The sequence below is a fragment of the Dicentrarchus labrax genome, unplaced genomic scaffold, assembly GCF_905237075.1.
Source record: "Dicentrarchus labrax unplaced genomic scaffold, dlabrax2021, whole genome shotgun sequence".
In the NCBI taxonomy this organism is placed as follows: domain Eukaryota; kingdom Metazoa; phylum Chordata; class Actinopteri; family Moronidae; genus Dicentrarchus; species Dicentrarchus labrax.
This window is the reverse complement of record NW_026136720.1, coordinates 34,683,628-34,709,998: the sequence shown is the minus strand read 5'-3', so window position 1 is coordinate 34,709,998 and position 26,371 is coordinate 34,683,628. Positions and strand designations below refer to the sequence as shown.

At 40.1% G+C, this 26,371-nt stretch overlaps 1 pseudogene; it reads right to left on the bottom strand.

Moving 5' to 3' along the window:
• LOC127352682 (scavenger receptor cysteine-rich type 1 protein M160-like) overlaps positions 1-26,371 on the bottom strand; it is a 76,793-nt pseudogene that overhangs the window by 43,849 nt on the left and 6,573 nt on the right.

The following is a 26,371-nucleotide window of genomic DNA, read 5'->3' as shown; positions in this document are numbered from 1 at the left end:
TACCAGTTCTGGTTGCAGTGCTGGTTGAATCCCAGTTTTATTTTGTGTTTTAATTATAACATTAATATATGTAAACACTAGGGATGTTTATTGTGCTTCTGAGTGACAATGAACAAAAATAACTAAATTATTTGTTAGTGTTAATTTATCTTCCTGAAGCCTTGGCACAGAATGTAGCAGCCAGAATATCATCTGTACATGTCACTAGTTTCTTCTATTTGACCTGACATCTTTTCTCACTACTGCGTATTTATTCCGCTGGTTTATCCACCTCACTTGCACCAATATGTCGTACATAATTCCTAAAATCATGAAACTATATACTAAAAATGTAAAGGGTCACTTAAATAAGCACATTCTATATTTTATATTGTTAATGCAGTCATTAACTGCTGTACATTTTGTACTGTATTCTACTGTATGTTTTGGCAAAAGTATATTAGAGTGTTTCTATTTTTATTATATATATATATATTTATATATGGCCTACGGTCTGTATCGTTGGTTAATTTGACAGGTTTATTGGTGTTATGGACCGGTTATTAATAAAAACAGCTGTCAGTGAGCAGGTAGAACTGACACCAGCATCGGCCAATCGAAAGCTCTTATTTTGTTGTGAGCTAATTAAGGGGTGGTAATAAACAAGTCGGGCATCCAGCGGTTTTCCTGTATTGACGGACGGTCAGCACTCAGGGTTGAAAAAGTAAGATATAGCTACGGAAATCTTTAGACGAGAGGACATGATTCAGACTGGTTGTCGGGAGGTGACAGGTGTTTGTGAATACTGCTTTTTTGGTACGGGACTAGTATTGATGTTAGTACCTGTTAACGGATGTGGATTGCTAGATCCCTTCCTGGCTGGCGCGTTTTAGCGCCCTGTCCCTACGGCGGACTGATGCCTCTGTACTACTGTGTGTTGGGCGGTCAGTAGAGCCCGGGTTATAGTCGGTAAAGTTAAAAACAGACGGAGCAGCTTCAGGTTTTAGTCTGTTGGTCTGGTTAACCACTAGTTGACTGCACTCAAAGGTCTTCTCCTCCATGTAATCTTCCACCAGAAAATGATCGCTGCAAACCCGGGAGTCAGCGCTCATGGGTGGGCTCTTTCTCTTCAGTGCCGCTCTCCGTTTCAGCAGCAGTTTATGAAAATGGACTGTTTTTTCCTTGGCTTTCAACCCTATAAATCTCATTTTTACAACCTGGAGCAATACAATAGTGGCCTCCCTTTTGTTTTCTTCTGTCCTGTGGCTCTTCAGACTCCATCTTTAAGTGTCTTTCTGTGTCTCTGTCTTACACTCTCTCTGTTGGGTCCGTGGAACGCAGTCATTACAACCAACCCTCTGACTCCACAGGTCAGAGTGCTACAAGATGGCGCCCTTGCCTCAAAAAACAAAACGGGACTTCTTTTTTCTCTAATATGCTTACATTTGTCACTTTTGTTTTACAATTACAGAGAAGAGGTTAAATCCATTTAGTAAATCAGCTTAACTTGGTTGACTGCTTCATATCCACTTTAAACACACACACACACGTACACTAGAGCAGTTGTCCCCCCCGGTGCCAGAGATCGCAGGGGGTGCGCACAACTTTGTCTGCTGAGGTTGTGAGGTTACCAAAATTATATCTGTGCACATTCAATTTATAAAATCCCAATATCACACCCAACTGGATAATCAAAACTCTGTATAATCCAAACTGAAACATATTTTTGGTCCACTAGCTAATGATAGCATGAAGCCAAGCAACCTGAAACGACACCAGGAGACCAAACACCACCAGACTATTGGTGAACGTTGAGAATATGTTGAGAGGAAGAAGAAATTGGCACCATCAAGAAGATCCACGGACATCAGAAAAGCTTTTGAAAGAGCAGGTAGTGATTTACAAAGAGCCACGGAGGCGTCATCTGACTGTTCACTGTTAATTGCCGAGGCTAAAAAGCCGAACAATATTGGAGAGCAGCTTATCAAACCCGCCTGCCTGAAAATTGTGGAGAGGCTGTGTGGACTGCATGTTGTTGATAAAGTGAAAACTGTCCCACTGTCAGACAACACTGTGAAAGACCAAAGACCAAAACCAGCTGCAGAGAAGCTGAGGAACGTTAACTTTGCCATTCAGCTGGACGAAACAACAACAGTGTCAGACGAGTCCGTCCTCATGGTTTCTGTGCAGTATATTGATGGCGAGGACTTGAAACAACACATTCTTATGTCTACGAATCTATCAACAACAACAACCGGCCAGGATATATTTATGGCTGTGGACTCATATCTCTCATCCAACAATCTGCCCTATGAAAACCTGGTAGCATGTTGCCCTGACGGGGCCGCAGCAATGATGGGCAAAAACAAAGAGTTTAACAGCCGCCTTAAGGAAAAAGCCCCAGGGTGCGTGATTTTCCACTGCATGCCACATCGGCAAGCACTGCCAAGTCAAAAACTTTCAGAAGACCTTAGTAACACCCTGTCAACTGTTGTTAAAGTTGTAAACTTTATTAAAGCTAATAAATAAATGCCTGTGCATAAAAGGAACAGCTTGTGTTCGTGATTTAAACTGAAGGGAGTAACAACTACATACTTGTCTGAGACAGCATTCAGTGCCCTTGTGACAATAAAAACAAAAGCCAGAAACAGACTTGATGTCCACCAGGACTTTAGACTGGCTGTCACAACCATCACACCTGACATTGCATTCCTGGTGAAAGGTATGCAAGCCCAAGGTGGCCATTAGTTTGTGAATGAACAAACTGGCACAGAGTAAAAAACATAAGGAGGAGATTCCTTCAGTGTTTAATTCAATGCCATGTCTGAATTTAACAGAGTCCTATAACAACTTTAGTCCCTCTGAAATTGATAATCTTGTCGATAGTGCTACAGGCTCACTACGATCAACATTAGACTCTATCGCTCCTATAAAAAGGAAATTATTAAAACATAGGAGACTAGCACCTTGGTATAACCACCAAACCCGCCAGTTAAAGCAAATAGCTAGGAAATCTGAAAGGAAATGGCGCTCTTCCAAATTATCAGAATATCGCTCAAATTGGCAAGATGATCTTAAGATTTATAGAAAGGCCCTCCGTAATGCCAGAGGAGCCTATTACTCAGCACTAATAGAAGAAAATAAGAACAACCCTAGGTTCCTCTTCAGCACTGTAGCCAGGCTGACAGAGAGTCACAGCTCTATCGAGCCACATATCCCCATAAACTTAAGTAGCAATGACTTCATGAGCTTCTTCTATAATAAAATTATTACTATTAGAGAAAAAATTAATCACCAACTGCCATCAACAGTTATCAGTGGCTCTCCAAGTTCAGGGACTTCTGTCAATGTAAACTTAGATGTATATTTAGACTGTTTTTCTGCTATCGATCTTCATCAGTTAACTTCAATCATTTCTTCATCGAAGCCATCAACCTGTCTGTTAGACCCGATCCCAACTAGGCTGCTTAAAGAAGTTGTTCCCTTAATTGGCACTTCTTTACTGGATATGATTAATCTTTCTTTATTATCAGGATATGTACCACAGTCCTTTAAAGTAGCTGTAATTAAACCCCCTTCTTAAAAAGTCTACTCTTGACCCAGGGGTTTTAGCCAACTATAGACCGATTTCTAACCTCCCGTTCCTCTCTAAGATTCTGGAGAAAGTAGTCGCCAAAGAGTTGTGTGACTTTCTACATAACAATAGTTTATTTGAGGATTTTCAGTCAGGATTTAGAGTTCATCATAGCACAGAGACAGCTCTGGTTAAAGTTAATAATGACCTTCTGACTGCTTCTGACAATGGACTTGTCTCTGTACTTGTATTATTAGATCTTAGTGCTGCATTTGACACCATTGACCATGATATTCTTTTACAGAGACTTGAGCATCAAATTGGCATTAAAGGAACTGCCCTAACCTGGTTTAAGTCATACTTATCAGATCGTACTCAGTTTGTACATGTTAACGATGAATCCTCCATAAATACTAAAGTTAGTCATGGAGTTCCACAAGGTTCTGTACTTGGACCAATACTATTTACTTTATATATGCTCCCTTTAGGCAACATTATTAGGAATCACTCCATTAACTTTCACTGTTATGCAGATGATACGCAGTTATATCTATCAATCAAACCCAATGAAATTAATCAATTATCTAAATTACAAACATGTCTTAAGGACATAAAATCCTGGATGACCTGCAATTTTCTGATGTTAAACTCAGAAAAAAACCGAAATTCTTGTTCTTGGCCCCAAAAACCTTAGAGACTCATTGTCTAAAGATATAGTCACTCTAGATGGCATTAACTTGGCCTCTAGCACCACTGTCAGGAATCTTGGAGTTCTCTTTGATCAGGATTTGTCATTTAACTCCCACATAAAGCAGACCTCTAGGACTGCCTTCTTTCATTTACGTAATATTAGAAAAATTAGACACATACTATCACAGACAGATGCAGAAAAACTAATCCATGCATTTGTTACTTCAAGGCTGGATTACTGCAACTCTTTATTATCAGGTTGCCCCAATAAGTCCATTAAAACGCTCCAATTAATTCAGAACGCTGCAGCACGAGTACTGACAGGAACTAGAAAAAGAGATCACATCTCTCCTGTACTAGCTACTCTGCATTGGCTCCCTATAAAATGTAGAATTGAATTTAAAATACTCCTCCTCACCTATAAAGCTCTTCATGGTCAGGCCCCTTCATATCTTAAAGAGCTCATAGTACCCTATTACCCCACTAGAACACTACGTTCTCTGAATGCTGGGCTACTTGTGGTTCCTATAGTCTCTAAAAGTAGAACAGGAGCCAGAGCCTTCAGTTACCAAGCTCCTCTCCTGTGGAACCGGCTTCCAGTTGTGGTTCGGGAGGCAGACACCCTCACCACTTTCAAGAGTAGGCTTAAGACATTCCTCTTTGATAAAGCTTATAGTTAGGGCTGGATCAGGTGAGTCCTGAACCATCCCTTAGTTATGCTGCTATAGGCCTAGACTATCGGGGGATTTCCCATGGTGCACTGAGCTACTCTCTTCCTCTCTCTTTCTGCACTCATTCATGTCCCTTTAATGCATGTTACTAACTCCACTTCTTCCCCGGAGTTCTTGTGCTTTCTCGTCTCGCAGGTTCTCATGGATCCTGGTGGAGCCTCCTGCCATGGTCCTGCTTGACTGCCATTGCCAATACTGTTGTTGCTGTGCACCTGTCTGTCTGTCTGTCGCTCTCTCTCTCTCTCTCTCTCTCTCTCTCTCTCTCTCTCTCTACCCCAACTGGTCGAGACAGACGACCACCCACCTAGAGCCGGAGGATCTGTCCTAGGTTTCTGCCTTTTAAACAGGCAGTTTTTCCTTGCCCTTGTCCCCAAGTGCTTGCTCATGGTGGTACTGTTGGGTCTCTGTAATTAATGTTAAAGAGTTCGGTCTAGACCTGCTCTATTTGAAAAGTGTCCTGAGATAACTTCTGTTATGAATTGGCGCTATACAAATAAAATTGAATTGAATTGAATTGAATAAGGAATAACTTGTTTATTGTTATTGATGGTTAGTTGTTATTGTAATTATTACACGTACATAAACGTGTATAGCTGTGTCCGAACCTGTGTTGACATGATGTGCATGTGAATATCAACAGACTTCCCCTGTTTAAGTTCATTGTCTGAAGGAGATCTGTGACAGAGCTGTAGATATAGGCCTAGGTGCTGATACATGTCTGAAAGTCTATCTTTACTCCTTATGTAAGAAGGTGTGTGTGTGTGTGTGTGTGTGTGTGTGTGTGTGTGTGTGTGTGTGTCTTAACATGGGTACATTACTGTCATTAATTATGTCATTGATGATGTCACTGATGGGCTTACCTGAACAGGTGAGATTCAGGATGGAGGAAGAGGAACTTGATCTTGCACACTCCCTCAGAGAAGATCCAGACTGAACACAGAAAGAGTTGATCCTCCAAACAGGTCTGTCTGAAGACTCCTCTCTCTTTACTACAGAAACAGCAGAACCACAGTCCAGATTTCTACAGACAACATTTGCTTCCTTCAGGGTCCAGCCTAAGCCAACCACTGGTCTCCAGTCTCCATTATGTTTCAGCTCCAGTGTTCCTGCACAGCGACTGTCTCCTCCCACCAACCTGACCTCCTCAGACTCTGAACAGAAACAAGAGAGTCATCAGTAAAAGAATAAAGTGAGTTTCATCAGAACAGAAATGAACCAATCAGAGCTGCAGCTCCTCTTCTACCTGAGCAGGTGAGTCCAACAGCTTTTCCAGGTGAGCAGGTGTTTCTAGCTGAGCCTGAGCTTCTACAGTCCAGGAGAGCAGACTCATGGCCTCCACACTGGAACTCTTTGGTCCACATTGGAGCCTCCACTTCTCCATAGAGCGCCCCCTGGAGGACTGAAGGAGCCCCACAGCCGAGCTCCCTACAGACCACCTCTGCATCCTGCTGGTCAAAGTCATCTTCACACACTGAGGACCACCACTGGTTAGACTGGTCAGACTTCACCTCCAGTCTGCCTGAGCACGGACTAGTCCCATCCACCAGCCTGACAGAGTCTGGACAGATAATAGAAGATACAATAGAGAGAGAGAAAAGACTGAGAAGATCTGTAACCCAGAATAAAAATCTGTTTCGACAACGATGCAATTCTTATTTTTACATTTCAAACACACACATTGGCCTGAAATACACAAATTACACATCCAGGTTGTTCCTCCTCTATTGTTGAGAGGAAAGAGGGAAATAAAACTATAAAAAGAGTAACTGGTTGAAATAAATAATGACCAAACAAACAATTATCCTTCATGAATTAAGGTTTCTCTCTGCTTTGGAGAAAATCCATCATTCAAATTGTGAATAAAATGCTTCAACAGCGACACCTGCAGGACACCCCTAGTGTTTTTAAGGAAAGTGCAGCTGCTGTTTCAGTGTGGGTATTTACCAATGGTGCTGGGATCATTACTGTCATATTTCCTTTGTAGCAGAGAAATAGAGCTGCTGTGTTTGAACTACTTTGTTGAGGATAACTGCCAACTTTGATTCAATCTTGCTTCTTGTTACATCTCACAACCTTTCAATCAGGAAAGACCTTATTTTAGTGGACAAATGTATTTAGATGATATGTGCTCAGTGAAGATGAGAAATGTAAAAGTCTTTGGCGATTAGACCTCATCGTAAAGTCATCGTATTTGAGGGGGTTGGTGGAGCTGTGATTAGTATAGGAAACCCCCAAAAGAATAGAAAAGAATGAGAAAGGAACAACGAACCAGGTAAAAATGCTTCAATCCTACCGTACCAGACAGCAGGGGATCACTTAAAATATGTAATATGTAACAGGAACATATAGCTGGAAGTAAATGATTGTACAATAATGCCATACTGAGGTTGTATTGACCATGACGTGGCAAATGAGATCGGACTAAATTACAACAAGCCGGCAAATGTAAAGGAGTGTTTTCACAGAGGAAATGTGAGCTTGATACTAGAAGAAAATGAGGTCAATTATATGAAATAATGATTAAGATCAGTATGTAACATAATGGAAAGTTCATAGGACCAAACAGAAATATAAAATATCATAATACCAAGTAGAAATTAAAGTCAGCAGTCACAAACTGAAAATGCAGATTTGTTGCATGAGGTCAGGGAGACCATAGGTGTAGCATGTGGAACCTAATAAAAGGTCATAAGACCGAACAACACCAACTTAAATAAAATGGAAAACAGAACTTAACGTCTGACAACTAAACAGAAATTAAAGTCAGAGATGGCAAACAGAAATTAGAATCCGACAACCAATGGCGATTCTGGGGGGTGGCCTGAAAGCTCATTGGCCACCCCTGTGGCCACCCCAGATCTGATAGATAGTTGGTCAAGTTCGTCAAAACAAGAAACAAGACAAATGTGTGTGAAATATAGAGTGACAGTCTAGATTTAAGTAGCTATAACACAAGAACAAGCTGTGGCTTATTTATATGCTCTGTGCTTTAAGGGCTGTTATTTCTCTTGCAGATAAAGGACTTTTTGTTTGTATCAATTAGCTCATCTTCACAGGTCACATGTTTTTAGACGTTTAAATAGACAGAGGCAGAGCAAATTGCATTCAAATGCCACAAATGCTTGAGATGCAATATGTGTTAATAGTGTTATTAAAAGTGAGTGGTAAGAGTGGTAGTTATGTAAAAATAAACCTTTGTAGATCCTATAAATAGACATAATTAGGCACATTGTTGACACCTCCTTTCTTTTTGACATTTTAATGGAGTCAAAGCTGTTATTTAAGGGGTTCCAGAGCTCCACGAACACCTTGACAATGATCCTGCTTGTTGTTTGTAGTTATAGCTATTACTTCAAAGTGAATTGATTGGTTGAGTGATTGAATTACATTAAGAGAATAGTTATGAAGAGAAGCAGAGATATTCAGAGCTTCTTCTTCAAAAAAAGAAAAGAGTCAGAGCCAGCCACAGCTTCTACCAGCAGCAGGGAAAAGGCTCAGTCAGGTCAGCAGCCTAGGTACAGCAGTAGTGATGAAGAGGACTCAGCTCCTCCTGCACAGGATGGTAAGTCATGCTTGGATAGTTTGAATTTTCCATGTAGGCTCACATTCAAGTTGTTTGTCACTCCAGTTATACAATTACAACTATCTGAAACATTGCTACACAAGAACAATAGTTAAAACAGTTGTAAAAGACAGAAGAACAATAATAAAATGTGCATAATACATAAATACACACACACACACACACACACACACACACACACACACACATATGTACATATGTATGATTGTGTGAGTGTAAAAAAATAAATATATATATAATGTGTGTGTGTGTGTGTGTGTGTGTGTGTGTGTGTGTGTGTGTGTGTGTGTGTGTGTCAGAACCTTCAGCCTATTGATGTCTCAGATTTCTCAGATATCTGTGTATTCCCACAGCTGACCCGCCACACCCAGAGGAGGATCCAGCAGTGTCTGGAGCTCCACCGGCTAAGTATGGTATGTCAAGTTCTGTTATGTCCAGATATGTCATTCATGAACAGTTACCTGAAGTTGTTGTGTACTCTCATACTTGATTTAATTTAAACAGGACGGTCCAATTTTGCCCAAAATATTTTTTACCAGCATAGACACTTTTATTTGACAGTTACAAGACAGGAAATCATGGGAGAGAGAGGGGATGTGACATGCAGCAAAGCACCAGGATTCGAACCACAGTCGGCTGCGTACGTATACGCATTAAACTTCTCTATGCCATGGCCACCGCACACTAGCTTTGTGTCCCATCTTGGCCACCCCAGTAAAAATGTCCTGGATACAGCACTGCCAACAACCAAACTGAAAACAGTGAGTTTGTTGGGTCGAGGTCCTGCACACAGAGAAATAGGGGAATCATTTCTGTACCCAAAGGTACATTTGTTACAAAAGTCCCGTCTAAGGCACGAAAAAGGTCCTTAAGGTGATAAATGTGGACCTTTGTTTAATTTTAAAGGTACAAAATCGTGGCTGACAGAAGGGGAACATAATTGTAACAAGCTTAAGGTAGAGGAAAATGTTTCAGCAAATCAGTGATCACAAAATCTTGATTTAAATAGAGAGTTGGGCTGACTGAAATAAAATAGGCTACTAGTAAATTTCCATTCACTTATTGGTCTGTGTGGCCTGGGAATAATTTCATGAACCAAAGAACTAGGACAGCACTTCCATTCAACTTTTTTAATTTTGCCACATGGACGTTTCAGCGTGTATTGGCAAGTTCACAGTGGATCTATTTGAGTGATTTTGTTCATTTAATCCCGTAGCTAATTGTCAGTGTAGCAGAGTGGAATGCTTCCAGTAGCCATTACCATTACTCACAACTGTATTTTATTAAGTATTATCACTGTTTTATTGTCAATGTATTTTCTCATTCTTTGTATTCCACGTTGGGGACTTGTTTTTCTGTATTTATTTAACTTTATTTGATGCTGTAGCCCTCCCTTATGGAGCCCCTGCGGAGTTGTGTAGTGCAACCTGTTTTTCCCCCTGCAGTCTGCTGTGGCATGAAAAGGTACTGAAAGTGTTAAAAGATGTAAACTAATTGTTATTTCTTTAAATACATTTTGGTGAATATTTGTAAAGTGGTGGCCTAAAGGCGGGTGGGGAAAGTGAAGAAGCAGCACTTGCCCCTCCCTCAATACCACCACTGATGTGCCCTTGAGCAAGACCCTTAACCCAAAACACTGCTGTACAGCTGCTCAGTGGCTGTGCTTGTACTGGGCAGCTTCCAAGTATGAATGTGTAACAGTGGCTTCCTCTCAGTGAACCTTCCCTGAATAAATAAAGACTAAAAAACATTGAATTTAAGTGGTTTTGCCACATAAAGGTACAGAATGCCATGTTGCTCCAGCAGTACCTCATTAGACCAGAGAGCTGTTGCAACAGAGACGAAAGGTGATGAGCGCCCTGTGAAGCCCTGCTGAACACAGAGGCCAGCTGCATGTAGGCTTGGCAGCGACGAGGGACGCTGATTGGAGACATTGAGGAATTTTCTGGGAACTGATCGGTATGCGAGGACAGCTTGTACCTGACTGTGTTGATCTGGTTTTGTAGGCTACTGGTATTGATGCACGGTGAAAATTTCAGAAGTGAAAACATATTGCTGTGATTTGTTTGTTGGTGGTATACTGGCATTGATACACGATGGAAGGTTTAAGGCAACAAAACATACCGACACAGGACCATGACTGGGCCCACTGCTAGAATATAGACTTGATGTGGGGCAGTAGTGGTTTGATCAGCCTCTCTCCGTCGTTATCTTAACATTGAATATGAATTGAGCTGAAGAATCCAAATCACATTTGCACAGAAATGACAGCTGAAAGCAGCAGAGGAAAGACCAGATTTAAAGTTTAACAGCAGCAACATGATTGGCTGGAGGAGATTGTGGCTAAATCTGATTGGATTAACTGAAAGAGTAAACGGCCATGGCTGATTAGAAAAGAGAGGGAGAGAACTGTGAATGAATGAGGCATAATGAGAAGGTCTTCCTGATTGAACTTACACTGAGCTTCATTAGGCCTGTAGGGTTCATCTGGAAACAACAGCAGTGAATACAATGATGTTGTTTTTAAGAACTCTTGGAAGCCATTGATTTACTGTTTCATTGTTATTGAACAGAAGAAAGTAGAGATAATCTGCCAACTAGTGTAAAATAACACGATGCTGTGGGTTGGTTTTCCTCCTGTCCTCCACAATGTTTGAGTCAGCAGCCACTGATGCACACACAGGACCTGGACACATGCATTAGTGGACAGATGTCAGAGTGATGAGGCTGCCACACAGTCGCTGCTCCAAGCAGTTAGGGCTTCAGTGCCTTGCTCAAGAGACCTCGGCAGAGCCCAGGAGGAGAACTGGGATCACTACAGGTGTGTGTGTGTGTGTGTGTGTGTGTGTGTGTGTGTGTGTGTGTGTGTGTGTGTGTGTGTGTGTGTGTCTTAACATGGGTACATTACTGTCATTAAATATGTCATTGATGATGTCACTGATGGGCTTACCTGAACAGGTGAGATTCAGGATGGAGGAAGAGGAAACTGATCTTGCACAGTCCCTCAGAGAAAATCCAGACTGAACACAGTCAAAGTTGATCAACCACACAGGTCTGTCTGAAGACTCCTCTCTCACTCCTACAGAAACAGCAGAACCACAGTCCAGATTTCTACAGACATTTGCTTCCTTCATGTTCCAGCCGAAGCCCCCCACTGGTCTCCAGTCTCCATTATGTTTCACCTCCAGTGTTCCTGCACAGCGACTGTCTCCTCCCACCAACCTGACCTCCTCAGACTCTGAACAGAAACAAGAGAGTCATCAGTAAAAGAATAAAGTGAGTTTCATCAGAACAGAAATGAACCAATCAGAGCTGCAGCTCCTCTTCTACCTGAGCAGGTGAGTCCAACAGCTCCCAATACACTGACACTGAATACACTGGAACACTTGGTATCCATTTTTAAACACTTTCAAACAATAAAACAACATCATCATCTGCAGATTCATCTATTCTGTTCCTTCTGCTCAGGTACTCCACAATCTTTGCTCTCCACACAAAGACGATTCTTTACTTCTCTTTTCTTTCTCTATTTACCTGTTGAGTTGGGTGTTCCTTCAGTCTGCAGTGCTGAGGAGAAAATCAGAAAATACTCATCAGTATGAAACAGCATTTTGAAAAGAGGACAGTCGATCCAAGTTTCTTGGAGCTCAGAAACATCTCAGTGAACTCTCTCTGGAGCCGTTTTACCAGTTTACTATAGTTGAGATGAACATGTGAATGAACACGAGTCAGCAGACTGGTTTACACTGAGTTAAACTCAACACCTGCACACTGAATATATTTGATCACACCTGAACACATCACACACCTGCACACTCCTGATCACACCTGAACATTCTTGATTACACCTGATAACACCTTAAAACACTAGAATACACCAAAAAACACGTACACAGAACACAACACACCTTATCACACATGAACACACCTGAAAACACTGGAACACACCTGATCACACCTACACACAACAGAGCACATTTAAACACCTGAATAATCAACAATCAACAACTAACCACCTGAATATATAAAATCTGAACATATCTGTAAACAACTGAAAACACTAGAACACCTGTGTACACCTGATCACACCTGTATACACCTGATCACACCTGAAAACTCAAGAACACATTAAAACACCTGAATAATCACAAACCAGACACACCTGAAGGCCTTCACAAGGCTAAACTTGTCAACAACTGAACACAATTGGACACACTTGTACACCTGGAGATATCAATCTAACTATATAATCAATCTATTGCCCATGTGCAACTGCTGCTACTATTTGTGTTATCTGTTGTTTGTGGATTCTTACGTTTTTTTTCTTCTTGTACATAGTGTTTTTAATTTTTATTTATATTTTCCTACTGGGACTTTATTGCGTTAATTACAAATAATTAATTACAGAAAAAATTACGTGACAAAAAAATAACGCATTTAATCACAATTTATTTTTGCACTCCAAACAGCGCAGAACGTTGCTCGTTGTACAAGTGTGTGCAAACTGTGCAAGAAAGAATTTGCCCATCACCGGAGCACTTCCAGCCTCCGCTACCACCTCAATGCCAAACATGTTGCAGCTAGCACAGACCACGCTCCTAGTTCAAGCAGGCAGTGTGTTGAAGACATAGAAAGTTTACAAAAAGTCCTGAAAAAGCTTGAATATAGCTAACTTGAATTTAAGTTTGTGCCTTGTGAACAATGCAATCATAAAATTCTTTATTCATATTGCACTTTATGTTAACAGTCAGTGATGAAAATGAACACGATTTTGTTGTTTAAGCTCATTTATGTGTCTATTCATTGATTCAGTCATATACCAAAATCCATTTCAATTGAAAAATGTTGCTTCTCGTCTCAAATATTGATATGCTATTAATTGAGATTAATTAATTACAAAGCCTCTAATTAATTAGATTATTATTATTTAATCAAGTCCCACCACTACTAATCATACAATGTTGAGTCCTTGAATATACCTGACCCTAACTCCAGCACAAGGATTTCATTGTTCATTTGTTTTAATGATTTACTATCAGTATACCTGAGAAAAAAGAACATTTGTTGTATTGACTGGAATTTTTATGGTTGTGTTCTATTTTTAAATTGACTGTATTTCATTGTTTTTGTATTCTGTCTTAATATCATCCTATCAATCATCTGTGAATCACTTTGAGCTGCACTAAACTGTATGAATGGTGCTATACTTATAAAGTTAGAGCTCCACATCCTCCAACTTACCAGCTGTTGATGGTCATTTTGGTCGTAGGTAATAACTTATTTATTAATTATTAAGTTCCAAAATAAAAGTTTTGTGTATTTCATGAGACTAACCTAAATTAAAAGTGGTGCCCGAAGAACTTTATAATGAATTTAAATTATACTTATTATTTGATAATTGATCATTTTGATAGGCAAACTTTAATGAATTGCACCAACACAGTAGTTGTCTTTCTTTGTATGGGTCCATTAAAGGTGATGTTGACATCCTGCAGTTAAACTCTCTGAAGTGCATTTCTGTGAAACACTGTCCCTCTGATAAATGTTCATTTGATCAGAATCTGCTGACAGATTACAGATTACAGGACTGTGGTTCCGTTAGCACGCTGAGCTCTTACTATCACATTAATGCTGTCAGCGTCAGGACATGTGACATGTGTTCACTAATTACCTGATATTTATTAGTTCTGATGATTTAGTGAAGTTGACCTTTGACCCCACAGACGCACCAACAAAAACAAAACAAACGTCAATATCTCAGCAACAACTTCCCAGTGACAGTACGCACACACAGCTACACACACCTTCTGACACCACTGAATTATTGCAGAGAGATAATTACTAAAAAACAATCATTGACTAAAAAGTTCATTAAAAACTGGGTTTGATTTGATGAAAATCTGAAGGATTAAAACTTTACTGTGTACAATTTTACACTGTTTTCCTTTTTTTCTTCCTTTCATACATCAATGTGAGTGTGTGTGTGTGTGTGTGTGTGTGTGTGTGTGTGTGTGTGTGTGTGTGTGTGTGTGAGAGAGAGAGAGAGAGAGAGAGACACACAAATATTTCACCATCTTTAAAGCAGAGTCCTACCTGAGCTCCACAGCAACAGCAACAGCACCAACAGGTGATCCATGTCCAGGTAGAACGTCTCTCTGTCCGTCTGTCTGCTGTCTGCTCTGATGTCTCACATGTGCTGTCCTCAGTGTCTGTCTGCGTACAGGAAGAGGTGGAGCTTTACTGGAGTATATCTGACTGACTCTCTGTCTGATAATGGTGCAGTGTCATTATTATTATTATTATTATTATTTATTATTATTATTATTATTGGATGTTGCAGGGAAAAATGACTAAAAATAGAATTAAAAACTGGTTTTGATTTGATGGAAATCTGATGGATTCAAACTTTACTGAGAACAATTTTACAATGTTTTCCTTTTTGTCTAACTTTGATATTGTGTGTGTGTGGAGGTCATAGACACGTCAGGTCGTATAGAAAATAAAAAGCAATAAATAACAGAAATAAATGAAAACCTTCCTGCAGATGAAATAAAACAGTGGTGGTGGCCTAAAGGTTACAGAAGTGAGTGGAAAGTCATTGGTTCGATCCCCCGGGCAGAGCAGAGCTCTCCTTGCTGCTGCTGTCCACCACGAGCTGGTGACAGCCGCTCCCACAGGAGCTGACAGATGCTTGTCAGGGTGTTGTGTCATTCAGTGCGTCCCATCCTTACAAATGCAAAACTACATGGCAAACTTGGATTGTGACTTTTTGTTTAGTTGAATATAAAAAGTGTGGAAAGTCACTGGGAGAGTTTTGGAAGAACAAAATAATGAACAAAACACAGTGTGTTGTTTTAGGTTCCCTCCGTTCTGCAGCATCCAATCTCTCACTGCTCTGGGATGGAGACTGTTGTATTAAATGCTCTTGTGCTCATGAAGAAGATGTGTATCTATGTGAAGTTGTGAAATCCTAGCAGAGTGTAACTTCCTCATGTTGAGTGCGTCTGTGTAATAATACTGCATGACAACTGTTGCTAAGCCGACGCAGTGAGCGTCAGAGACAAGAAAACACTCAATCTGTCAAAGAAAGAAGCCTATTAAGTCTCTATGATTGGTAAAACATTATTTAAAAATACCATCATGATTATAATTCTATTAATGTTATTTTCTGTATGTAGGCTAATAGTCCCACCCACTGTTTAACTGCGTACAGGAACCGATCGCTCTATCTGGCTGCCAATCAGCAGATCAATATCTATGGTCTTTCTGAGCAGAATGAGCCGTCACTCTTCCTGTGTGTTGCTATGGTGATCCAAACCACATGTGAGCAGTTTGCTTGTCCGTCTGAATATTTGGCTTTTATTTATTAGTTATGATGATTTAGTGAAGTTGACCTTTGACCCCTGCAGAGTCAGAAAGCTTCGATTAGAGGAAAACCTGAGGAAAAGTGACTCTGAGGAAACATTAAGTTGTTGCACTTTATCAGTTTTCTCCTGTTGAGCAGTGATGGAAGAAGTACTCACATCTTTTACTGCAGTAAAAGTACTAATACCACAGTGTACAAATACTCTGTTACTAGTATTTATGTTGCTGAAGAAAATAATTATAACTGACTAAAAATAGAATTAAAACATTAAAACTTTACTGTGTACAATCTTACAGTGTTTTCCTTTTTGTCTTCCTTTGCATTGATATGATGTGTGTGTGTGTGTGTGTGTGTGTGTGTGTGTGTGTGTGTGTGTGTGTGTGTGTGTGTGTGTGAAGAGTTCATTTCCAACAACAGATTAAAGCCATTCTTGAAATGAATCAACCAACAGCAGTTTGATTGATAATCCCTGGATTGCACTCACAAGAATCAAAATGGAGATATCTGTTTTTCTAATGAAGCCTTCGTATGTTACTCCAACATCCAACACAAATATTTCACCATCTTTAAAGCAGAGTCCTACCTGAGCTCCACAGCAACAGCAACAGCACCAACAGGTGATCCATGTCCAGGTAGAGCGTCTCTCTGCCCGTCTGTCTGCTGTCTGCTCTGATGTCTCACATGTGCTGTCCTCAGTGTCTGTCTGTGTACAGGAAGAGGTGGAGCTTTACTGGAGTATATCTGACTGACTCTGTCACAGTAGTTATAAAACAGACACAGTTAGAGTCTTTAACACAAGTGCCTGATAATAATACAGCGTCATTATTATTATTATTATTATTATTATTGACTTAAAGCCCATTATGTAACTTTTCCTCCTCACAATCAGCTTCAGAATCATGCTGATGTTACACTGACTGTAACAGGGTGATGCTTCCTCTGTACTCCTGTTCTTGCACTGTGGAACTTTGGTCTGCGGGTCGGAACGAGTGTGTAACGCTTTACGGCACTAAGGCACACACCACCAACTATGTGACTGATTTATGGTGAAACTGGCAGGGGTGGAAAGAGTACCAAAAAAATCTACTCAAGTAAAAGTAAAAAGTAGCTCATTTAAAATGTACTCAGAGTAAAAGTTACTTAGTTACTTAGAACTTGCAATTTAGTTTGAACAGGAGCTGGTTGTCAGGACTTGGCACCATCAGGGGAGTCAGAAATAATATCATTGTTTTCAAGTTGCACCGACGCACCTGTCTCATATTCAGGTGTACAGCAGGGCCGTTTCTAGCTGTTTGGGGGCCCTATGCGAGATACTAATTTGGGGCCCCTATTTTTTCAAACTCTGAGGTAGAGATTCCTAACTGTTTCATATATTCTGTGACGATGCAGCAGTCTGTTACATTTTAAGAGGAAAGCAGGCTAGAGTACATTAATAAATGTCAGGAGCAGTTGCTGATGGTCCTGCTGCTTGCTGGTCAGAAGCTGATGAAGGTCCCCCTGGCTCTCCTTGAACTGGAAGTATTTCAAAATTGCTCCTGCAAAGACAAAGCTCCTTAGCAATCAGAAGCAAATATTCATATCATATAACTGCAGCTGTGTTGCACTATGCAAAACATTCTGAATCTGTTTTTATATTAAACATTACAATATGCAGCGTCCCTGTTTAAGCATCTACCAGTTTTTTCTGTGTTTATCTCCACATTATACTAGTTCATTAATAAAAATGAAGGTAAATGAGTGATGAGCACCATATGATATAAAGGGAATATGTTTGCATATATCTTGCAGTGCATTACAAAGTGGACAACTAGCAGTCCTATGCAGCACAGGACACTTTAAATATACAGGTTTGTTCAAATTAGTAAACTACATTGTCACAATAAATATTCTAATACATTTGGCAAGGGGAATTCAACTAAGTCAGCAGATTTGTCCAGTAACCAAACCACAGTAAATAAAAATACAATAGAGCAAAGAATTGGATAATATTTTATAGCACAGTGATCATTTAAAATTCATAGTGCTATATGAATAATCCACTGCTACTACTAAAAGTAACAATAATCAGTCTGATAATATTTGGTTTTATTTATACAATAGTAGCACAGGTCTATGCTTAGGACACATTTATTTGAGCCTTTTTGTAAATCAAACTCTGGATAAAGCTGACTTTATTTACATACAATCAATCATAGCCCGTTATCTGAGGTAGCTCACATTTATCTGAGGATAGCTGAACTAACCAGCATGACAACAGTAACAAACTAACTTGTTCAGAAGTTGGCATTATGTGTCCCCCCTCCACCCCACATCAAATGCCTTACCTTGATCCTGTGGTCGTTTCTCTGCACCAGACGCATAAGTACGTTTCGATGACGTTGTAATGAGCGTCATCCGTTATTCTCATCACTTCAGTGGAAGGTGGGCGGCTGTCAATCACCCCGGCAGACGTCACTTACAACTTGCAGTTTTGGGGGCCCCCTGGTGGCTGCGGGGCCCTATGCAGCCGCATAGTCCGCATATAGCAAGAAACGGCTCTGCAATTACAGTAACGAGAGTAAATCCCCGCAGCAAGGCGCGCCACCACGAGGTGCACTGGATGGAGGGACTGAGTTGGAAATCTGCTCCTCACATTGTTGTGGGGGAGTTTATTGTGAAAAGACTTTGGTGCTGATGTACTGTAAAGTTTCTTTTTAACTTCTTGAGTCCTTAAAAACTTTTCTACAGTGGAACTAAAGTCCTTTAAAAGTCACATTTGTGGATCAAGTAAAATAGGAGCTGAATCACCAACTGGGTCCTCAGACCTTCAGGGGCTCCGAAGGCTCCGGGTTTACTATGTGGCAATTAGTCTGTGGTAATTGGATGAACTGCATATGTGTTAGTGAACAGTGTGTGCACAATATAGTGAACTGAGAGGCCCTGAGGGGACTCCTGTGTTATTACATCATCTTTGAGCTCCTGTTTAAAGAGTTCAAATCTAGTTTAAGGTTTATTAGTTCAGTTTATGTTGTGTTTACGTGCTGCTGCACATGTTCATACTCTATACAGCATATTCATATCTACCCCTTTATATTCATACACATTACTCTGCACTTTACTGTTTTTGGACTTCAGGTTAGTTTGTTGACCAAACTAATCCCTAAATAATACATGAGAGAGGGAGAAATGAGGGGTCCACAGGGACCCACAGCTCCGGGGTAAAAGTAGAATAATGTAAATTATAGGCAACATTTTAGACCAAATATCATTTTATTGCAGATAAAACATGTTTTTACTGTTGACTTTTTAAGCAGCATCAAATAATTGATGGTGATATATTTCTGACATATCTATCTATTATTCCTTGAACATTCATGCAGAGAGAGTGTCCATGAAAACCTCCGTCCTTATCTCACTCTGCTTTCTTCACTCCTCTTTTAGGATGGTGCAGTCATTAGTTTAGAGTATTAACTACAGTTACTCTAAAGAAAGACAAGAAATCTGTGTTTTAAAAAAGAAATAATGTCAAAGTTTAAATGAGGAAGATAAATTAAAGTGTCCCTTATTGCTCAACTCTTGGACACTGCCGCCATCTAGTGTTTGTAAAGTGTTAATACATCCAGAGTGCACTCATGAATCATTAACACATTTGTGCCCACAACTAAAACTTTGAGACACCAACTGCCTTTAATCATTTAAGTCTATTAACTCAAACAATTTAAGCATTAACAATATTTGATTTGACTCAAGTATTTATTGTGAAGATAACTTGGGTAAATGAAGTTAATTGTACCAATTCCATTAAAACTAGTAAGTATATTACACTCATATGCAGCAACTCTCCAAACAGCTGATGTACAATACAAAATCTACAATGAATTGATTCTCCAAATGGTTTTTAACATAGTAGATGATTGTGATACATTCATTACAGCAGGGGTCTCAAACTGCCGGCCCGGGGCCCATTTCTGGCCCTCCACCCCCTCCCTCTGGCCCCAGACATGATGTCGAAACTATAATATAATCTGACTGATAAGATAATCAGTTTAAAAAATATATTTTTTCTGGTTATTTCACATCAATTTAAACTACCCCTTCATATACAATTACAATAAAAACACAATAATGGAAAAGCTCATTTGACTGCAAACAACAAGAATGATATAAAACTGTATAGAAACTGCTGTTTGCATTGTTTGTAGTAATGGAAACAGTTTCAGAATATTACACTTTCTTACTTGAACGTTGACCCGGAGATAACAATACCAACAGTGGCCCCAAGACAGTGTGAGTTTGAGACCCCTGCATTACAGTCATCTATGAAATAACCTGAATCCGTAACCAACTAACGACTAACGATTATATTTTAAGGAAAAGCTCCACAGAATTCTTTCTGTTCGAGGTGGAAACACAAAATCTGCAGTGGAAACTGTGGAGACATGTGGCTGCACACAGCAAAATCCAAATGTTTGATTTCACATATTCATTTTGCCCAATAGGTAGACAAAGGTCATTTTATTTTGAAAAATCACAAGAATAAGTAAAACATTTGTTAAATATCAGATTGGCTCTGGATCAAAGTACATATTATTGGGGCCCGAGCAGCGACCGCTGAGGGAATTATTATTTGTCTTAACTGAAGTTATGAAATGTGGCACAAAAGTTGGCGTTAGTGAAAATGTACGTGTCATTCCATCTCATATAATGGCTCCACAGCGCCCGTTAAACTGCAGCCCCCCGTGGCACGTGTTACCGGAATACATTAAAATCGGTACGCACATGTATCACGACCAAACGTACAAAAAAGCCTCTTGGAGCCATGCCCCAAACCCAACAGGAAGTCGGCCATTTTTAATTTAATGTGCAATTTTGCAGCAGTTTTTGCAATATTCAAATTTCATGTGTTTGATGAGAGTCTTGGCCTGAAAACATTTACTTGCCAATATTCAGTCATAGTCACAGTGTACAGTAATCTTCATCTGATTTACGTGTGATATACTGGCTCATAATGCGACCGCGGCACTCCCCGACGTACACGGACTGCAGCTTTAACTGAAGTTGAATCCAATGGTACCAAGTATTTGATATAACTCCTTAAAGTTTTTGAGATTCAGCCATTTCTGTATTTAGTCGTTAGTCACGAGGGGTTAAGCAAAATCTGTATGAAATAAGCAAAATCCTTAGTTACAAAATTACGGCGGCCCTTGAGGGACATGGGGGAGAAAAAAACACTTTTGCATAGAGAAATATTTGTTAAAAAATAACTTCTGGAATCAGCAAACCAAAGCAATGGAGAGGCTCATAGCTGAGACATTACGTCAGTGCTTGGTTCTAGTCATGGTTTTCAAATCAGTGAAAGACAGCCGAAGAGGACTGTTGGTGAAAGGGAGATATTCTCGGTGGAAAAAGTACTCGAACTCTGACGTAATGGATTTATATTTGAGTCCAAGGTCAGAATGAAACTCTGTGAAACTCTCCGTAGCTTTGGTTTGATATTTCCCAAACAATGATGACCCTTGGGTTTTACTTTAAAGAGCTTTTTTACACTCCAAATATTTATCACAGGGACACAAAACTAAACCCATGTCCCCCTAAGGGCCTCCATACAAAATAGGCAAAAATAAGCAAAATCCTTAATTATGAACGTAAACAAAACTGATCTGAAATAAGTAAAATAAACAAACACAAACAAAATTCACACAAAATAAGTAAAATTCTTAATTGTAAAACTAACCAACATCCTTAAAGCTAGGGTAGGTATTTCAGAGGAATCTTTTTGTTGTATTTGTTGAAATCCTTTTTACATCCCGACAACAATGAATCAATAAAATGCTCTGAGAGACAATCTGGTCTCTGTGGCTGCTGTAATGAGCTCAGCCAGTGATTGGATTCGGTCTGAATGAAATGATTGTTAATGATGCAGCAGTCGGCCACTATGTGTTCATGTGTTTTCAGGGAGTGGTTTTGGAGGGAGGCCTGAAGGGAACAGGTGGGATTTCTGTTTTCACGTGGATCTTTGTCTAACGTTATCTACCCGAGCTTTAATCACAGTAAAACTCTTATGAAATGAGCAACATCCTTAAAGGTCCAGTGTGAAGGGATTTAGTGACATCTAATGGTGAAGTTGGAGAATGCAACCAACTGAATACAGCTCGCCTTCCAAGTGTGTAGGGGAACCTACGTTGGCTGGAAAAAATGCAAACTCTCCTATCTAGAGTCAGTGTTTGGTTTGTACGTTCTGGGCTACCGTAGGAGCATGGCGGACTCCGCCAGAAGAGGACCCGCTCCCTCTGTAGATAAAAACGTCTCGTTCTAAGGTAACAAAAGCACAACGATTCTTATTTTCAGGTGATTAAACACTGATGAAAACATACCGATGAATATTATATTCCATTTGTGACAATAGATCCTCCTCAGTGTTTCACTCTGGACCTTTAAACTACATTTGTACCAAATAAACAAAATCCCTGATCACAACATTTAGTAAAATTCATACAAAATAAAAAATAATCTGTAATTACGAAAGTAAGCAAAATCATTATCTACAAAAGTTGGTTAAATTCATAAAACATAGAATCAAGATGAATTGGTAAGAAATAAGCAAATCTGTAACTGTAAAAAATGAGCAAACATCCTTAATTATAAATGTAAGCAAAATTCTTAATCACACAATTAAGTAACACTGGTACAAAATAAGCAAAATTATGTGTAAAATAAAATTTAAGAAATATACAAAATCCTTAATTGAAAAAAAATTAAAATCCTGAATTACTAAAATAATCAAAATACTGAATAGTTAAAATAAGCAAAATCCTTAATTACTAAAATTAGCAAAAATCCTTAATGTTGAAAAAAATAACCAAAATCTTTCTGAAAATAAGTAAAATCCTGAAACAAAATGAAGTAAGATTCTTAATTACTATGTAAAAATAATAAATTCCTGATTTAAAGATCAAATAAGTTTTAACAACTCATATTTTTGCTCTCATTTGAATTATTCTGATTATTTTTCCCAGATTTGAGCTGAATGTGGTCCTGCTGTCGAACCATCTACGATACAAATATGACATTTTCAAAGTCCTGGAGGAGGAAATCTTGCTCACAAGATAAATAAAAACCCATGTCAACCACAAGGGAGCGCTAAAGTAAAGTTATAAAGTTCATATCTCATTAACAGGATGAAAGTGGTATCAAACAGCCTCTGACCTTTAATATTGTTCTCTGTTCTCTAACTACATGACTTTGTTAATTCACTGTAATCTTTTTAAACAGATTCTCCCAATCGCAGCAGATTTGTTCCACCAACCCTGGATGTGGTCCAGATCTACAGATCCAACAGCAGGTGGTCCTGAACAGGTTTCTGCTCTTATCTCAGGATTCAGTTGTTCAAACGTCACCAAATGTGATCGAGTATTGTAACACCAGATTCAGAGGATATATGACAGTGTTTCACTTTGACTTTAACTGAATAGATAACATCACTGGGCCAACATTGTTCCAAAATGACTCCCAAACCCCCGACCAGCCTGGGTCTTCATAACTTTAGAATCGGACCATCGACCGGTTCACGGTACATTCAGATCGATCCAGGGGTCAGTGTACCGATGTCGTCGAATCTATAACGTTAAAACTGATTTCTGAATGTGTAAATCTTTACAGCCCGAGAGCTCAGTATCTCTGCTTTCAATATTTGTGAGGTGTTTTTAAAGAGTTACGTCTTCAATAGGAACAAACAGGGTTGGTTTTGGTCTTTTCATGCTCAGAGTAATAAAAATATAATGTGATATAATAATTCCAGCCAACATGAGGATAAAAATGTAAAATCCTTGACTGAGCTGATGGCTGTGTGTCAGCTGTGAAATCCATGTGGATGTGAGAGGAGCTCCTTGGAGGACCTACTCTGCTCCCTGAGCTCCTTCCTCTTCAGTCGGCCCTCCTCCAGCTGCAGGAACACCCAGGTTATAATCATCCAGCTCAATGTTCTCCTGTCTGCCCGGCTTCTGCCCCCTGCAGGCCTGGAGAGACACGACAGCATGAGTCCCCTCTTCAGTTCAATAAACAGACAGAGTGCTTCATTTCAGTCAGTCCTCTAAACAACAGACAGTGTCAGTACCTTACAGCAGCAACAGAGGGCAGTGTTCACCAACAGCAGAGTCAGCAGCAGGAGGACCACTCTGATGAAGTGATGATGAACTGATGGATCTGATCAAACACATGGACAGTCATCACATCACAAGGTGTTTTCTCCCAGAATCTGTTCAGTGAACTGTTATCTGACCACACATCCTGTCTGCATTGTTCTCCAAACTAAGTTAGCATAGCCCCGATCAACCAAACTCCATTCAGAAAACAAACATTTCAAAAGTTATTTGCTTGTGGTCTTGCAGACAGACCCGACTAAATAACTTGAGCTTATGTAGTTATTTCAGCATCTTTTGATCCGTTTATTGCAATTAAATCACAGCAAATTGTGTTTACTCTGTAAATATGGTGAACAGTGAAATACCTCAGTCAGTAACCAAACATGATCTGTCCTACAGTATGTTGTTTGCTGTTGACATTTACACACTTATATAAGTTTGGACACTATATGACATGTGTAACACAATGACAGTAGTCTCTGTTGTCAGCTGATCATCTTTCCAAAGCTGCATGTAAACAGTCAGTGAGACAGTTTCTCTGCTTCAGCTTACCTGAGACAGTGAGAGAGAGCAGACGGCTCTCAGAGGAGAAGTTATGAGAGAAAACATAGACGTGATAAACACAGCTGTAGTTTCCTTGGTGGGCGGGCTCTGCAGCAGGAAACAGGAAGTGGGCAGAGTGATTGACAGCTGGTTGGGTGTAGTTGTGCGTTGTGTTGGAGGAGGTGAAGGTGAGCTGGAAGGAGCCTCCTGGGTACTGTGGCTGGATGGAGCAGCTGATGGTGAAGGTGGAGCCCCTGAGCACCCGAAACTCCTGCTGCTGGGCCTCAGAGACCCCGTACGTGGAGGAGGACACAGAGATGTTGGGCCGAACCAGCAGGTCTGTAAATGAGATGAGATGATGAAAGGTCGCATTGATGATGTGAATGTCACTGGACTGATATCAGGAAGAGACATGGAGCAGACAGACAGACAGACAGACAGACAGACAGACAGACAGACAGACAGACAGACAGACAAGCCCACTTTTGACTTCAGGATGTCATGTTCATGTCATATATGATGTTAGATGATGTCACTGATGGGCTAACCTGAACAGGTGAGAGTCAGGAAGTAGGAAGAGGAATATGATCTTGCACACTCCCTCAGAGAAGATCCAGACTGAACACAGTTAGAGTAGATCCACCACACAGGTCTGTCTGAAGACTCCTCTCTCTCTACTACAGAAACAGCAGAACCACAGTCCAGATTTCTACAGACAACAGTTGCTTCCTTCAGGGTCCAGCCTGAGCCAATCACTGGTCTCCAGTCTCCATGTTTCAGCTCCAGTGTTCCTGCACAGCGACTGTCTCCTCCCACCAACCTGACAGACTCTGAACAGAAACAAGAGAGTCATCAGTAAAAGAATAAAGTGAGTTTCATCAGAACAGAAATGAACCAATCAGAGCTGCAGCTCCTCTTCTACCTGAGCAGGTGAGTCCAACAGCTTTTCCAGGTGAGCAGGTGTTTCTAGCTGAGCCTGAGCTTCTACAGTCCAGGAGAGCAGACTCATGGCCTCCACACTGGAACTCTTTGGTCCACATTGGAGCCTCCACTTCTCCATAGAGCGCCCCCTGGAGGACTGAAGGAGCCCCACAGCCGAGCTCCCTACAGACCACCTCTGCATCCTGCTGGTCAAAGTCATCTTCACACACTGAGGACCACCACTGGTTAGACTGGTCAGACTTCACCTCCAGTCTGCCTGAGCACAGACTAGTCCCATCCACCAGCCTGACAAAGTCTGGACAGATAATAGAAGATAAAATAGAGAGAGAGAGAAAAGACTGAGAAGATCTGTAACCCAGAATAAAAATCTGTTTCTACAACGATCCAGAAAATCTAAAAGAACTAGAAGAAGAAGTTAATTAATCTGTTTATCGAAATAAGATGTTTACACTTATTTTTACATTTCACACACATATTGGCCTGAAATACACAAACATGAAACATATCCAGGTTGTTCCTCTATTGTTGAGAGGCAAGAGGGAAATAAAACTATAAAAAGAGTAACTGGTTGAAATAAATAATGACCAAACAAACAATTATCATTTATGAATTAAGGTTTCTCTCTGCTTTGGAGAAAATCCATCATTCAAATTGTGAATAAAATGCTTCAACAGCGACACCTGCAGGACACCCCTAGTGTTTTTAAGGAAAGTGCAGCTGCTGTTTCAGTGTGGGTATTTACCAATGGTGCTGGGATCATTACTGTCATATTTCCTTTGTAGCAGAGAAATAGAGCTGCTGTGTTTGAACTACTTTGTTGAGGATAACTGCCAGCTGTCTCTG